The sequence below is a fragment of the Aquarana catesbeiana genome, linkage group LG02 (assembly GCF_042186555.1).
Source record: "Aquarana catesbeiana isolate 2022-GZ linkage group LG02, ASM4218655v1, whole genome shotgun sequence".
NCBI classification, from domain to species: domain Eukaryota; kingdom Metazoa; phylum Chordata; class Amphibia; order Anura; family Ranidae; genus Aquarana; species Aquarana catesbeiana.
The window spans coordinates 445910149-445928331 of record NC_133325.1 but is presented as its reverse complement, the minus strand read 5'-3'; positions in this window follow the sequence as shown (position 1 = coordinate 445928331).

Here is an 18183-nt window from a genome sequence, read left to right as displayed (position 1 = left end):
AGAGGCTCAGTTGGCCGTATTTTGAACTTGTTCTTTCATTTCTGCTTTATTTATCGATTGTATGACTTATTGATTGTATTAACAGCTTCTGTTTCAATGTATACCCGATAACTGTGATTTTATGTATATCTGAAAAATTTTAATAAACATTTATTGAAAATCAGTGAGACAAATGGCATGGGTACCCCCCCCAGTCCATTACCAGGCCCTTTGGGTCTTGTATGGATATTAAGGGGAACCCCGCACTCAAATTAAAAAAAGGAAAGGCGTGGGGCCCCAGGCCCTCTGAACAGCAGTATACAGGCGGTGCAAAAAAGACAGGTACTGTAGGTTTGTTGTTAAGTAGAATCTGTTTGTAATTTTGAACTGGTACATTTTTAAAGTGTAGCTCCAGCCAAAAAATCTATTTTTAAGCTTTTTGGAAAACATAGGGAAGGGTTATCACCCCTGTGACATTTGTTTTGCTGTCTGTGCACCTCTTCAGAAGATTTTACCTCACTTTCTGTCCCAATGACAAATGTTTTTTGACAATTTGGGGTTTTTAGTGAAACAAGGATTGGTGATAAAGCATCAGTGGAAAGGAGACACGTTTTTCCCATATTAACTCTTACAGGAGAGAATTTCCCTTCCTAGGGGTAGATTTCATCTCACTTCCTGTTGTCTCCTTCCGTTTGCAAGTAGGAGTCGTTTGTAAGTTGGATGTTTGAAAGTAGGGGCCTGCCCTATATACGCTGCAGAAATTGGGGCCTTAGGTGTTGGTGTTGCCACAATACTGTAAGTCCTCACATTTACTCTTGGTGGGCGCAAGAATGAGCTCTGCTTTGAAATATTAGATCAAGAATTGTAATTACATGCCCCTGTTGAACAGGGTCAGAAAAATTGGGCCTTTGGTGGTGTTGGTGCTGGTGCCACAACACTGTAAGTCCTCACAGTTACTCTTGGTGGGCGCAGAAACGGGCCCTGCTATGAAATATTAGATCAAGAATTGTAATTACATGTCCCTGTTGAACAGGGGCAGAAAAATTGGGCCTTAGGCACTGGTGCCACAACACTGCAACCCCTCACAGATACTCTAGCTGGAGCGCAGGAATGAGCCCTCCTGTAAAATATTGCATCAAAAATTGTAATTACACGCCTCTGCTAAACAGGGGCTGAAAAATTGGGCCTTAGGCACTGGTACTGGTGCCACAACACTGCAACCCCTCACAGATACTCTAGTTGGAGCGCACGAACGAGCCCTGATGCAAAGTATTGCATCAAAACAGGGGCTGAAAAATTGGGCCTTAGGCACTGGTGCTGCCGAGTGCCAGGCTCCACCTCCATGCTGACACAATTATCCTCTTCCTCCTCCTCCTCCTCCTCATCCTCTTCCTGTGTGATCGGCGGGCACGCAGGAACACTGTCTGGATAAAGGGGGCCTTGAGAGCTAAGGAAGTCCTCCTCTTCCTGCCTCTGTTCTGCTTCAAGTGCCCTGTCCATTATTCCATGCAGCGTGTGCTCCAACAGGTGGACAAGGGGGACAGTGTCACTGATGCATGCACTGTCACTGCTCACCATCCTTGTAGCCTCCTTAAATGGTGACAGGACAGTGCATGCATTACTGATCATGGCCCACTGGCATGGGGAAAAAAACAAGCTCTCCTGAACCTGTCCTGGTGCCATAGTCGCACAGGTACTCATTGATGGCCCTCTGCTGCATGTGCAGCTGCTGCAGCATGGCCAACATTGAGTTCCACCTGGTGGGCATGTCAAAGATTAGGCGGTTCTTGGGCAGGTTAAATTTCTTTTGGAGGTCAGCCAGCCGAGCACTGGCATTATATGACCGGCGGAAATGCACACAGACTTTCCTGGCCTGCCTCAGGACATCCTGTAAGCCCGGGTACCTGCCCAAGAACCGCTGCACCACCAAGTGAAGGGCGTGAACCAAACAGGGCACATGGGTCATTTGTCCCTGTTGGAGGGCGGAGAGGAGGTTGGTGCCATTGTCGCAAACCACCATTCCTGCCTTAAGTTGGCGTGGCGTCAACCACCTCTGAACCTGCCCCTGCAGAGCTGACAGAACCTCTGCCCCAGTGTGGCTCCTGTCCCCCAAGCACCGCTGGTTCAGAGGACAAAGCACAGGAAGAGGCCATGGAGGAATAGAAGAGGAGGGGGTGGAGGAGAGAGATGTGTCAGAATCACCAGTAGTAGCATTTTAGAGGCGTGGTGGCGGAACAACCTCCAACCTCCAACACTACTGCACCTTGTCCTGCATCCTTCCCAGCTGCCAGCAGAGTCACCCAATGCACCGTGAAACTTAGGTAACGTCCCTGTCCATGCCTGCTGAACCATGAGTCAGCGGTAATATGCACCTTACCACTGACCGCCCTGTCCAGCGAGGCATGGACATTGCCTTCCACATGCCGGTAGAGAGCCGGAATCGACTTCCATGAGAAAAAGTGGCATTTGGGTACCTGCCACTGAGGAACCGCATATTCCACAAACTCATGGAAGGGGGCAGAGTCTACCAACTGAAAAGGTAGCAGTTGAAGTGCTAGCAATTTTGCCAAGCTAGCATTCAACCGCTGGGCATGTGGATGGCTGGGAGCGAACTTCTTTCGGCGGTGCAGCAGCTGGGGCAGGGAAATTTGCCTGGTACAATCTGACGTTGGTGTACCGATAGCAGATTGCCCACAAGTACTTGGCTGTGACACACCTAATTCTACACCTTCATTCCTCTCAGTGCAGGTCTCAGAGAGGACTGAAGGTATAGTGGGGTTGGAGATCTCAGCTGATGAGGAGCAAGGAGAGGTCCTCTTTGTTTTCTTTTGTGTGGGTCTTTTAGGTACGCTTGCCAATGAACTGCATGGCAGGTCAACATATGTCTGGTCACGCATGTGGTGCCCAAGCGGGAGATGTTTTGGCCACGTGAGATACGTTTGAGACATATGTTGCAAATAGCAGCTTTGTGATCTGATGCACTCGTCTCAAAAAAGACCCACACCAAAGAACTTTTGGAATAAGGGCAGAGACAGCAGCGCCCTGCACATGCGGAGCTTTGCGGTGTGATGCAGTCAGTGTACTGCCCTTAAGCTGGCCCCTGGAGGGCATCCTGCCTCATTGGTGATGTGCCTCCTCCTCCTCTCTCCTATCAGGCACCCACGTGGAGTCAGTGACCTCATCATCCCCTTCCTCCTCATCACTGGAGCAAACCTGGCAGTATGCTGCAGCAGGGGCAACATGATGGCCAGATTGCTGTCCTTCTTGGGCACCCCCTCTGTCTGGGTTCACGTTACTGCCTTCCTCTAGTTGAGTACCATCATCGGAGCCTTCAAAATGCTGGGCATCCTCCTGGAGCATGTACTCAACACTGTGGTCAAACATGATGGGGCTAGGGAAGGAGTGACTGATTCCATTGAGCCGAGGGAAGAGGCCGTGTTGGCAGCTCCTTTGCCAGACAAAGTACACTGAGCATGGGTGAGAGAGGATGAGGAGGATGAGAATGGCTTGGTCATCCACTCGACCAAGTCTTCCGCATGTTGCGGCTCAACACGGCCACGTGCTGATGAGGATGCACCGTGTCCACGACCAGCACTGCTGCCTCTAGCTAAGAGCCTGCTTGCCCTCTTTTATTGGCTTGTGACTGTCTGCCTCTCCTTGTTGACCTTCCAGACATACTAATGGCCTGCAGTGAGATGTAGCTGCACTAAGCTGGGATATATATATATATATATATATATATATATATATATATATATATATATATATATATATATACACTGATACTGCAGCTAGTAAAATCAACTTCCTGCCTGTAGTATTATTAGTATGAGAACACCACGAATCTTCTACAGGTAGCTTTAGCTGAACACTGTGCAGAGATCGCACTACACTAACTTGTAGCTTTAGCTGAACACTGTGTAAAGGTCGCACTACACTAACTCGTAGCTTTAGCTTAACACTGTGCAGAGGACGCACTACACTAACTTGTAGCTTTAGCTGAACACAGTGCAGAGGACGCATTACACTAACGTTTAAATAATGTAGCTGCCTGCGGTAGTGATAGGATCAGGAAAACACCACCAACCTTCTACAGGTAGCTTTAGCTGAACACTGTGCAGAGGTCGAACTACACTAACGTGTAAATAATGTAGCTGCCTGTGGTAGTGATAGGATCAGAAAAACATCACCAATCTTCTACAGGTAGCTTTAGCTGAACACTGTGTAGAGGTCGCACTACACTAACTTGTAGCTTTAGCTGAACACTGTGCAGAGGTCGCACTATACTAACTTGTAGCTTTAGCTGAACACTGTGCAGAGGTCGCACTACACTAACTTGTAGCTTTAGCTGAACACTGTGCAGAGGTCGCACTACACTAACTTGTAGCTTTAGCTGAACACTGTGCAGAGGTCGCACTACACTAACTAACTAATCTATCTAACTTAAATCAAATGACACTGTCTCTCTGTCTCTGTCTCTCAACGCCGGAACACACTACACAGGGCCGACGTGCAGGCGGCCTTATATGGTGTGGGGCGTGTACTAAACCCCCTTGGCTTTGGCCAATTACAACTCTCTGTACAGACGGCGCTGTGATTGGCCAAGCATGCGGGTCATAGTGCATGCTTGGCCAATCATCAGCCAGCAATGCACTGCGATGCCGCAGTGAATTATGGGCCGTGACGCGCCACTCGAATTTGGCGCGAACGGCCCATATCGTTCGCAATTCGGCGAACGACCGAACAGATGATGTTCGAGTCAAACATGGGTTCGACTCGAATACGAAGCTCATTCCTATAAAAGACGTTAGCTTGCCACAATAGAGAAATGTTAGTAAAGGCAGGATGCCAATTGCACATTTTAGACTGTCCCCAGCACAATGGCTAAAGAGTAGGGGAGGCATACTATTTCTTGGCACCAGCTATTGACATTTATCATGACTTATTTTCAGATTGTGACTTTTTGGGCACTGTCAAAGTAGGGTTGGATTTTTTGTGGATGATTCCCGGTACTAAAGGTTACTTATTCAATTAGGTAGTTTATTGTATGGGAATGTGGTGTAGTTTCAATGTTTTTCGGCTAAACATGTAAAAGAAATAAGCTTGTTGCAAAGAACTGTATCAATATATGCTAATGTTGTAAAAACCTCTATACAAAGGATAAATATATGCTTAGTTCTAGGTAAGCAGCTAGATACACATACAGTGCCTTGAAAAAGTATTCACACCCCTTGAAATTTTCCACATTTAAATAAATACAAATAAATATCTGAAAAGTGTTGTGTGCATTTGTATTCAGCCCCCTTTACTCTGATACCCCTAACTAAAATCTAATGGAACCAATTGCCTTCAGAAGACACCCAATTTGTCTGTCTATGTGTAATTTAATCTTAGTATAAATATAGCTGTTCTGTGAAGCCCTCAGAGGTTTGTTAGAGAACCTTAGTGAACAAACAGCATCATGAAGGCCAAGGAACACTCCAAACAGGTTAGGGATAAATTTGTAGAGACGTTTAAAGCAAGGTTAGTTTATAAAAAAATTTCCCAAGCTTTGAACATCTCACGGATCACTGTTCAATCCATCATCCATAAATTGAAAGAGTATGGCACATCTGCAAACCCACCAAGACATGGCTGTCCACCTAAGCTGACAGACCGGGCAAGGAGAGCATTAATCAGAGAAGCAGCCAAGAGGCCCATGGTAACTCTGGAAGAGCTGCAAAGATCCACAGCTCAGATGGGAGAATCTGTCCACAGTCGTGCAGTCCACAAATCTTGCCTTTATGGAGAAAGAAAGTAGAAAGCCATTAAGAAGAAAGCCATTGTTGAAAGAAAGTCATAAGAAGTCCCATTTTCGCTTTCAAATCCTTTTTATTAATAATAATACAAAAAAATTACAGACATTGCAAAGCACACTGTGTTGTAGTACAAATAACCAAAACTATAAGAAAAATTACAAAGAAACTTAACTATTAGCAGCCATCACTGCAGTTCGCAGTGATAATTACAAACATTTATAGGGGTGCAAAAAGTAACTGATTGCATTGTATTGTTTTTTCCCTTTTTTTCTTCCCTACTCTTCCCACCCACCCTTAAACTACTTCCCATCTTACCACCCCCCTCCCCTCCCCACTAAACAGCGCAACAGTTAGGTTTATTAGCACTGGGGCCCTCGACATTCTACATCCGCCTAAACCCCAATGAGGCATACTCCTACACCCGGGTTTAACTGGTTTGAGCCTTTATTCTCCCCTGCACCCATAAGGGGACAGAGGGGAATTAGTTCAGAAGAGATGCCGTATATTCAGTTCCTGAAGCCAGGGCTTCCATATATTAAGAAATTTATTATAATTTCCTTTTTTAGTGTATACCGTCCTTTCTGTCCAGACCAGAGAATCCATTGTTTTAAGCCATTTGCCTATAGTTGGAGGCTTTGTTGAGAGCCAGTATTGCGCTAACAATTTTCTTGCTTGGTATAGGCACCTTACTATGGCAGTGGTTGTGCTGGGATTGCCCATGTTAGCACCTACCAACCCTAGTATACACACCTTAGCATCTAATTCCAAGTTTACTAAGAAGTCCCATTTTCAGTTTGCGAGAAGCTGTGTGGGGGAAAAAGCAAACATGTGGAAGAAGGTGCTCTGGTCAGATGAGACCAAAATTGAACTTTTAGGCCTAAAAGCACAACACTATGTGTGGTGGAGAACTAACATTGCACATCACCCTGAACACACCATCCCCACTGTGAAACATGGTTTTGGCAGCATCATGTTATGGGGATGCTTTTCTTCAGCAGGGACAGGGAAGCTAGTCAGAGTTGAGGGGAATATGGATGGAGCGAAATGCAGGGCAATATTAGATGAAAACCTATTAGAGTCTGCAAAAGAATTGAGACTGGGGCAGAGGTTCCCCTTCCAGCATGACAATGTCTGTAAACATACAGCCACAGCTACAATTGAATGGTTTAGATCAAAGCATATTCATGTGTTAGAATGGCCCAGTCAAAGTCCAGACCGAAATCAAATTGAGAATCTGTGGCAAGACTTGACAATTGCTGTTTACGGACGCTTTCCATCCAATCTGACAGAGCTTGAGCTATTTTGCAAAGAAGAATTGCCAAAAATGTCACTCTCTAATGTGCAAAGCTGGTAGAGACATACCAATGTTTCACTAAAAAAAGACTTGTAACTGTAATTGCAGTGAAAGGTGGTTCTACAAAGTGTTGACTCAGGGGGCTGAATACAAATGCTCGCCACACTTTTCACATTTATTTATTTGTAAAAAAATTTGAAAACCATTTATCATTTTCCTTCCACTTTACAATTATGTGCCACAATTATGTGTTGGTCTATCACATAAAATCCCAATAAAATACATTTACGTTTTTGGTTGTAACATGACAAAAGAGATTTCAGAGTATGAATACTTTTTTCAAGGCACTGTATACAGGATTTTGTATACAAATTTATGTTTAACTACATCTGTTTTCCTAATACAGGATTAATTTATTCCTGATCTATGTTATTTTAAACCTGAACCTTGAGCAAAGGAGGACTGAAGTGTGAGAGGAAGAAGCAATACAAGGAACCAATAATTTGATGTGCTGACAAGAAACAATTTGATAGGAGAAGAATGCAGAGAAACAAAAAGATAAACTCATCATTGAGCTACTTATCCTTTAATTGTCCAGTTACATATTGGAGATGTACAGGGTGACATGGGCTCAAAGGAAATGGAATGAATTATGCTGGCCATGACATTGAGGGCATCTAATTGCAGAAAAAAGTAATGTGGAGAAAATCTCTGGATCGAATGTGAAGAATGCACCAAACGCTGGTTTAGTTTCTTTATCTTTTAATGGGCTATTAAATTTTAGCTTGTTTTAGCTGGCTAGATTTTTGCTTTAAAGCGAAATTAAATAAATAAATAAATACAATAAAAAGTGACCCATGGGGCTTTTAGGCATAATGTGCTAGTTTGCACAGCAAGTTAGCATACTATAGCAGGCTCACCCTGCAAATGATCCCATTCAGCACTGCGGTGTCAGTGCCCCAGTCTTTTATGGTTGCTTCCATCTTCCCCTGGTCTTCCTTCCAGGTTCAGACACTTCAGCCTCTTTATTGGCTGGACAGAAATGACACCACTCCTGCACATGCGTATGTGGGTGGGTGCAGCGTGGTGCAGCAGCAATTACACATACTCTGTCCAGGTGCAAATAATGGAACTTGTTTATACAGTAATTAAATGGAAAACAATCCACAACACACCCAGTGAAATGAGGCCCAACCGGGAACACTCACGGATGCCAACAGCATATAGCAGAGCAGGTCTCAGCCGAACTGACAGCATCTGTCTGGAGAGGCGGGATGTAGCTTGGCCGGTCCAAGCCAAACTGGGAAGGTGTCCAAGGAGGGAGGTGGTACCCTAATGCCCCGTACACACGGTCGGACTTTGTTCGGAGATTCCGACAACAAAATCCTAGGATTTTTTCCGACGGATGTTGGCTCAAACTTGTCTTGCATACACACGGTCACACAAAGTTGTCGGAAAATCCGATTGTTCTGAACACGGTGACGTAAAACACGTATGTCGGGACTATAAACGGGGCAGTGGCCAATAGCTTTCATCTCTTTATTTATTCTGAGCATGCGTGGCACTTTGTCCGTCGGATTTGTGTACACACGATCGGAATTTCCGACAACGGATTTTGTTGTCGGAAAATTTTATCTCCTGCTCTCCAACTTTGTGTGTCGGAAAATCCGATGGAAAATGTCCGATGGAGCCCACACACAGTCGGAATTTCCGACAACACGCTCCGATTGGACATTTTCCATCGGAAAATCCGACCGTGTATACGGGGCATAAGCGTTTCCTGCTCATCTGGAACCTCTCTCTACAGCTAACATTGTCCCTGACAGACGGGTGACCTGTCCCTACACTACCCACATGTTGAATGTGCATCAAACCCAAGAGCCAGGGTCTTAAATAGACGCTGCCACACCTAAGATGGCTAACAGAGTCACATGAGCAGCCAGCATTCAACTGGATCACTGCCCCAGTGACTCAGGAAACCATAGAGGAGCCATATTCCTCTTTACTTCCGCTGTTGCAGTTGAGCACTACCTGCAGTGGAGAAAACAGACTGCATATACCTACACGTACAGGAGTGCCGTAAATGTACGCTCAGCTGCGCATCTCAGAGTACACAAATGCTGTTCACAGGAGAGACCCAAAGAGTCTCATCTGTCAAAAAAATCCTATTTGTCAGCAATTTTTTACATTTTAGTTTTTTAATTCCACTTTATATGTGCTATGTGATGTAATACTAACAGTAGCAGCTGCATAAATTCAAATCCAACAGCAAGTTCTAGAAAAAGCTCCAGCAACTTGGCAATAACAAAATTGATGAGCTTCACTTTGATACCAAGGCCGTGTCTTGCGCATGCTTAGTAGGGAGCCAACTGTGAGTCATCAGAAAGAGACAGCCGGCTAAGATGTTGGTATGAAGGAACAGAAGCCATGGGATGAATAGAAGACAACACAGAACTGCAGAGCCTGGTAAGTATCTGCCTCTTAAAATTCAGCAGCTAAAATATTTGTAGCAGCTGACTTTTTATTTAATAGCACTCCCTGGTGCAGTGCCTTTTCAAAATGACAGCTGTTTCTATATTTGGGGGGAGGGGGTGGTCATCTGACAATGCTGTTGTTTGCAGTTAGTTGTTGTACAGGGGGGGGGGGTATTTCTGTTTGGTTATCTGGTATCATGTTTGGAGTCTACAGCTAAAATAACAAGGCATAACAGACTTCTTTTTTGCCCACAATTTTTCTGTTCTATAGAAGAAAAACAATCTATTAAAGTCATACTCTAGTAAAATTAAGCATCTAGTTGCAAAACCAATTACCTGCATTTTTCGAACCACAAGACGCACTTTTTTCCCCCAAAAAATATGGGGGAAAATGTCTCTGCGTCTTATGGTACGAATATACGACAGGTACCACCACCACCACCACCCCCACCCCCCCCCACCCCCGCCGCCTCCGGCACTGCCCCCTACCACCGTTACCGTGCTAGTACCAAAGACAGACATCCCAAGCCTCCGCGAGTGCCAGGCGATCTCCCGGCTGGGCCTACCACCTGCTGAGATAGAGGACAGAGCAGCAATAATGGCAATAGTCAGGCTGCATTTATGGCAATGGTCAGGCTGCATTTACAGTATCTCACAAAAATGGGTATACCCCTCACATTTTTGTAAATATTTTATTATAACTTTTCATGTGTACAACACTGAAGAAATAACACTTTGCTACAATGTAAATTAGTGATTGTACAGCTTGTATAACAGTGTAACTTTGCTGTTCCCTCAAAATAACTCAACACACAGCCATTAATGTCTAAACTGCTGGCAACAAAAGTGAGTACACCCCTAAGTGAAAATGTCCAAATTGGGTCTAAAGTGTCAATATTTGTTGTGGCCGCCATTATTTTTCCAGCACTGCCTTAATCCTCTCGGGCATGGAGTTCACCAGAGCTTCACAGGTTGCCACTGGAGTCCTCTTCCACTCCTCCATGATGACATCACGGAGCTGGTGGATGTTAGAGACCTTGCGCTCCCCCCACCTTCTATTTGAGGATGCCCCACAGATGCTCAATAGGGTTTAGATCTGGAGAAATGCTTGGCCAGTACATCACCTTTAACCTCAGCTTCTTTAGCAAGGTAGTAGTCATCTTGGAAGTGTGTTTGGGGTCGTTATTATGTTGGAATACTGCCTTGCAGCCCAGTCTCCAAAGAGAGAGGATCATGCTCTGCTTCAGTATGTCACAGTACATGTTGGCATTCGTGGTTCTCTCAATGAACTGTAGCTCCCTAGTGCTGGCAGCACTCATGCAGCTCCAGACCATGACACTCCCACCACCATGCTTGACTGTAGGCAAGACACACTTGTCTTTCCACTTCTCACCTGGTTCCCGCCACACACGTTTGACACCATCTGAACAAAATACATTTATCTAGGTCTCATCAGACCACAGGACATGGTTACAGTAATCCATGTCCTTAGTCTACTTGTCTTCAGCAAACTGCGGGCTTTCTTGTGCATCATCTTTAGAAGAGGCTTCCTTCTGGGACGACAGCTATGCAGATCATGATGCAGTGTGCGGCATATGGTCTGAGCACTGACAGGCTGACCCCCCACCCCTTCAACCTCTGCAGCAATGCTGGTAGCACTCATCTATTTCCCAAAGACAACCTCTGGATAGGACGCTGAGCATGTGCACTCAACTTCTTTGGCGACTATGGCGAGGCCTGTTCTGAGTGGAACCTGTCCTGTTAAATCACTGTATGGTCTTGGCCACCATGCTGCAGCTCAGTTTCAGGGTCTTGGCAATCTTTTTATAGCCTAGGCCATCTTTATATAGAGCAACAATTTTTTTTTCAGATCCTCAGAGAGTTCTTTGCCATGAGGTGCCATGTTGAACTTCCAGTGACCAGTATGAGAGAGTGAGAGCGAGAACACCAAATTTAACACACCTGTGTCACATGACACTGGGGAGAGAAAATGGCTAACTGGGCCCAATTTGGACATTTTTATTTAGTGGTGTACTCACTTTTGTTGCCAGTGGTTTAGACATTATTGGCTGTGTGCTGAGTTATTTTGAGGTGACAGCAAATTGTTATACAAGCTGTACACTTACTACTTTACATTGTAGCAAAGTGTCATTTATTCAGGGTTGTCGCATGAAAAGATATAATTAAATATTTACAAAAATGTGGGGGGTGTACTCACTTTTGTGAGATACTGTATGTACAATGGTCAGGCTGCATTTATGTGCAATGGTCAGGCTGCATTTATGTGCAATGGTCAGTCTGCATTTATGGCAATGGTCAGGCTACATTTATGTGCAATGGTCAGGCTGCATTTCTTTGACACAGGTCAGGCTGCATTTCATGGGCACTGGTAAATATTTTAGTACACCATTTGGTTCAGAATATTTTTTTTCTTGTTTTCCTCCTATAAAACCTAGGTGTGTCTTATGGTCAGGTGCATCGTATGGAGCAAAAAATACGTTACATATTTATGCGCACAACCACTGTGTTTTATTCATTATAGTGTTCTAGTGTTGAAAATACACTTTATGCACTGTAAAACATATTGTGCTAGGTCTACTCAAAAAAATTGAGGCAAGTACTGTCAACTAAACTTATTTTTGTCTGACCTATTAGACTTTTCATGTTTTCAACTTTGTTGTTTGAAGTAAAGCCAACTAATTTTTTTTCAGTTTATAGACCATACTGTTTTAAGTTAGGAATGCATACCTTAACTTCTCAGGAACTATAGTTTTAAGTAAAGCCTACTCATTTTTTTCAATTTATAGATCTTAGGTTTAAGTAAAGCTAACTTAAACTTTTCCAGTTTATAGACCATAGGTTCAAGTAAAGCCAACTCAATTTTTCCAGTTTATAGACCATAGGTTTAAGTAAAGCCAACTCAATTTTTCCAGGTTCTAGAAAAGTTTAAGTTAGAAACACATACATTAACTTATTTATTTCAAGTACTTATATAGCACCATCAATTTACAGAGTGCTGTACATATACGTCATATATTCACATCAGTCCCTGCCCTTTAAGGAGCTTTCAATCTAAGTTCCCTAACTCACATTCATACATACACATACTAGGGCCAATTTACACAGGAGACAATTACCCTACCAGCATGTGAATGGAGTGTTGGAGGAAACCAATGCAGGCACAGGGTAGAACATGCAAACTGCAGGCAGGTAGTGTTGTGGTTGGATTTGAACCAGCGATCCTTTTGCTGCTAGGTGAAAGTGCTAACCACTACACCACTATGCTGCCCTTTTACTTAATTATTTTGTTTTAAGTGATATTAACTTGTAACTCACTCATTTTTTTTTAAGTTGGTAAAATGTATTTTCCAAATGTATTTGATATATGTTTGAAGGTTTTTATACAAAAATAATACAATAATATGTTTTTTAAAAAAAGGAATAGTCTCATGAAACAGGCTTTCAAAACAAATTAACATTTATTATTTATAAAGTGTTACAAATGTAATATTATTAAAGCAGCATCAAATGTAAATGTAAACATTTAAAAAAGACAAAAAAAAATGCCTCTTTCTCAGCTAACAAATCAAACTAAAACACACACATGTATATATATATATATATATATATATATATATATATATATATATATATATATATATATATATATATATACAGTATATCTGTAAAGAACATAGAATACATAATGTATTGACTTTTTTTTAAGCCTTTAGGAAAGTAATTTGCGCTTTAACCATTTGAGCCCTGGAAGGATTCCCCCCCCCCATGACCAGGCCATTTTTTGTGATACGGAACTGCATCGCTTTAACTGACAATTGACCTTTTTTCCCACAAATAGAGCTTTCTATTGGTGGTATTTGATCACCTCTGCAATTTTAATTTTTTTATTAACAAAGAACACCAACAATTTTGAAAAAAAACAATTTTTTTTTTACTTTCTGCTATAATACATATCCAAAAAAATATAAAAAAAACTAATTTATTCAAATTTATTCATCAGTTTAGGCCAATATATATTGTTCTACACAGGCGTATATTGATTGGTTTGCAGAAAAGCTATCGCTTCTACAAACTATGGGATAGATTTAGGGACTTTAATTTATTCTTTATTGTTTTTACTGGTAATGGCAGTGATCTACGATTTTTAGCAGGACTGCGACATTGCGACAAATCTGACCCCAAATGACACTTTTTAGGGACCAGTGACATAACTTCATTGATCAGTGTTATAAAAATGCACTGATCAATGTATAAATGACACTGGCAGGGAAGGGGTTAACACTAGGGGCGACCAAGGGGTTAAGTGTGTTCCTTGGGTGTGTTCTAACTGTAGGGGAAATAGGCTGCCAGGGACATGACAGAGATCACTGTTCCCGATCACTGGAAACAGAAGATCTCTTACATGTCATCTGGCAGAATGGGGAATCGCCTTGTTTACACTGGCAGATCCCCGTTCTGCCTCTGTACACCGCGAACATAGGTCGCCGGCACGCCCGCTATCTTCTGTGCAAAGATCGACATACACCTATGGCGGTTTGCACAGGAGAGCTGACCTGCCGCAGTATAATGACGGTGGCTGGTCGGCAGGTGGTTAAAGTGTGAACTTTTGAAGATAGATTCCCCACATCTAGCTCTAAAAAGATCTTCTGAAAAACTTCAAAGGTATATTTTAGGTTTTCAGGGTAGCTCAGCCTAAAAGCATAAATAAGTCCCATAACCATTCTTTCTGATAAAACATGAGAGTACTATATGAAAAAAAAATACACTATACCAATATGCTTGTTTTTCCTGCCAATGCAGCATAAATATGGTATATTTGTTTTTGAAATGTAATAACAGCAATGTGGGCGGGGCTTTAGGTTACATAATCTAACGTTGAATGTCCAATATCTCAAAAACCGAACAAACAGAAAGTTTGTTTTTGTGGTACAAATCAGCACAAACGCAGCACAAACAAATTGTATAATTGTTTTTTTTAAATGTGATAATATGTGGTGCAAAGTGGGAGAGGTTTCATCAACTATAATGCATAATATCTCTGAAATCAAACCAGCACATACATTCATTTTTGCAGCACAAATCAGCTAAGATGCAGTGCAAACGAGTGCTATCTTTGTTTTTAAATTTTAACCACTTTGCGCCCATGCTATAGCCGAAAGACGGCTGCAGCGCGGACGCTAACTGCCGGGAGGCCATCCCTGGACGCTCTCCTGTTTACTTCCACGATGTGCATCGGGGAAGTTCTGTGCTGGCCATGTCCCTTGGACACAGCCAGTCACAGATCGCTGATTGCACTCAACTTCTTTGGCGACTATGGCGAGGCCTGTTCTGAGTGGAACCTGTCCTGTTAAATCACTGTATGGTCTTGGCCACCATGCTGCAGCTCAGTTTCAGGGTCTTGGCAATCTTTTTATAGCCTAGGCCATCTTTATATAGAGCAACAATTTTTTTTTCAGATCCTCAGAGAGTTCTTTGCCATGAGGTGCCATGTTGAACTTCCAGTGACCAGTATGAGAGAGTGAGAGCGAGAACACCAAATTTAACACACCTGTGTCACATGACACTGGGGAGAGAAAATGGCTAACTGGGCCCAATTTGGACATTTTTATTTAGTGGTGTACTCACTTTTGTTGCCAGTGGTTTAGACATTATTGGCTGTGTGCTGAGTTATTTTGAGGTGACAGCAAATTGTTATACAAGCTGTACACTTACTACTTTACATTGTAGCAAAGTGTCATTTATTCAGGGTTGTCGCATGAAAAGATATAATTAAATATTTACAAAAATGTGGGGGGTGTACTCACTTTTGTGAGATACTGTATGTACAATGGTCAGGCTGCATTTATGTGCAATGGTCAGGCTGCATTTATGTGCAATGGTCAGTCTGCATTTATGGCAATGGTCAGGCTACATTTATGTGCAATGGTCAGGCTGCATTTCTTTGACACAGGTCAGGCTGCATTTCATGGGCACTGGTAAATATTTTAGTACACCATTTGGTTCAGAATATTTTTTTTCTTGTTTTCCTCCTATAAAACCTAGGTGTGTCTTATGGTCAGGTGCATCGTATGGAGCAAAAAATACGTTACATATTTATGCGCACAACCACTGTGTTTTATTCATTATAGTGTTCTAGTGTTGAAAATACACTTTATGCACTGTAAAACATATTGTGCTAGGTCTACTCAAAAAAATTGAGGCAAGTACTGTCAACTAAACTTATTTTTGTCTGACCTATTAGACTTTTCATGTTTTCAACTTTGTTGTTTGAAGTAAAGCCAACTAATTTTTTTTCAGTTTATAGACCATACTGTTTTAAGTTAGGAATGCATACCTTAACTTCTCAGGAACTATAGTTTTAAGTAAAGCCTACTCATTTTTTTCAATTTATAGATCTTAGGTTTAAGTAAAGCTAACTTAAACTTTTCCAGTTTATAGACCATAGGTTCAAGTAAAGCCAACTCAATTTTTCCAGTTTATAGACCATAGGTTTAAGTAAAGCCAACTCAATTTTTCCAGGTTCTAGAAAAGTTTAAGTTAGAAACACATACATTAACTTATTTATTTCAAGTACTTATATAGCACCATCAATTTACAGAGTGCTGTACATATACGTCATATATTCACATCAGTCCCTGCCCTTTAAGGAGCTTTCAATCTAAGTTCCCTAACTCACATTCATACATACACATACTAGGGCCAATTTACACAGGAGACAATTACCCTACCAGCATGTGAATGGAGTGTTGGAGGAAACCAATGCAGGCACAGGGTAGAACATGCAAACTGCAGGCAGGTAGTGTTGTGGTTGGATTTGAACCAGCGATCCTTTTGCTGCTAGGTGAAAGTGCTAACCACTACACCACTATGCTGCCCTTTTACTTAATTATTTTGTTTTAAGTGATATTAACTTGTAACTCACTCATTTTTTTTTAAGTTGGTAAAATGTATTTTCCAAATGTATTTGATATATGTTTGAAGGTTTTTATACAAAAATAATACAATAATATGTTTTTTAAAAAAAGGAATAGTCTCATGAAACAGGCTTTCAAAACAAATTAACATTTATTATTTATAAAGTGTTACAAATGTAATATTATTAAAGCAGCATCAAATGTAAATGTAAACATTTAAAAAAGACAAAAAAAAATGCCTCTTTCTCAGCTAACAAATCAAACTAAAACACACACATGTATATATATATATATATATATATATATATATATATATATATATATATATATATATATACAGTATATCTGTAAAGAACATAGAATACATAATGTATTGACTTTTTTTTAAGCCTTTAGGAAAGTAATTTGCGCTTTAACCATTTGAGCCCTGGAAGGATTCCCCCCCCCCATGACCAGGCCATTTTTTGTGATACGGAACTGCATCGCTTTAACTGACAATTGACCTTTTTTCCCACAAATAGAGCTTTCTATTGGTGGTATTTGATCACCTCTGCAATTTTAATTTTTTTATTAACAAAGAACACCAACAATTTTGAAAAAAAACAATTTTTTTTTTACTTTCTGCTATAATACATATCCAAAAAAATATAAAAAAAACTAATTTATTCAAATTTATTCATCAGTTTAGGCCAATATATATTGTTCTACACAGGCGTATATTGATTGGTTTGCAGAAAAGCTATCGCTTCTACAAACTATGGGATAGATTTAGGGACTTTAATTTATTCTTTATTGTTTTTACTGGTAATGGCAGTGATCTACGATTTTTAGCAGGACTGCGACATTGCGACAAATCTGACCCCAAATGACACTTTTTAGGGACCAGTGACATAACTTCATTGATCAGTGTTATAAAAATGCACTGATCAATGTATAAATGACACTGGCAGGGAAGGGGTTAACACTAGGGGCGACCAAGGGGTTAAGTGTGTTCCTTGGGTGTGTTCTAACTGTAGGGGAAATAGGCTGCCAGGGACATGACAGAGATCACTGTTCCCGATCACTGGAAACAGAAGATCTCTTACATGTCATCTGGCAGAATGGGGAATCGCCTTGTTTACACTGGCAGATCCCCGTTCTGCCTCTGTACACCGCGAACATAGGTCGCCGGCACGCCCGCTATCTTCTGTGCAAAGATCGACATACACCTATGGCGGTTTGCACAGGAGAGCTGACCTGCCGCAGTATAATGACGGTGGCTGGTCGGCAGGTGGTTAAAGTGTGAACTTTTGAAGATAGATTCCCCACATCTAGCTCTAAAAAGATCTTCTGAAAAACTTCAAAGGTATATTTTAGGTTTTCAGGGTAGCTCAGCCTAAAAGCATAAATAAGTCCCATAACCATTCTTTCTGATAAAACATGAGAGTACTATATGAAAAAAAAATACACTATACCAATATGCTTGTTTTTCCTGCCAATGCAGCATAAATATGGTATATTTGTTTTTGAAATGTAATAACAGCAATGTGGGCGGGGCTTTAGGTTACATAATCTAACGTTGAATGTCCAATATCTCAAAAACCGAACAAACAGAAAGTTTGTTTTTGTGGTACAAATCAGCACAAACGCAGCACAAACAAATTGTATAATTGTTTTTTTTAAATGTGATAATATGTGGTGCAAAGTGGGAGAGGTTTCATCAA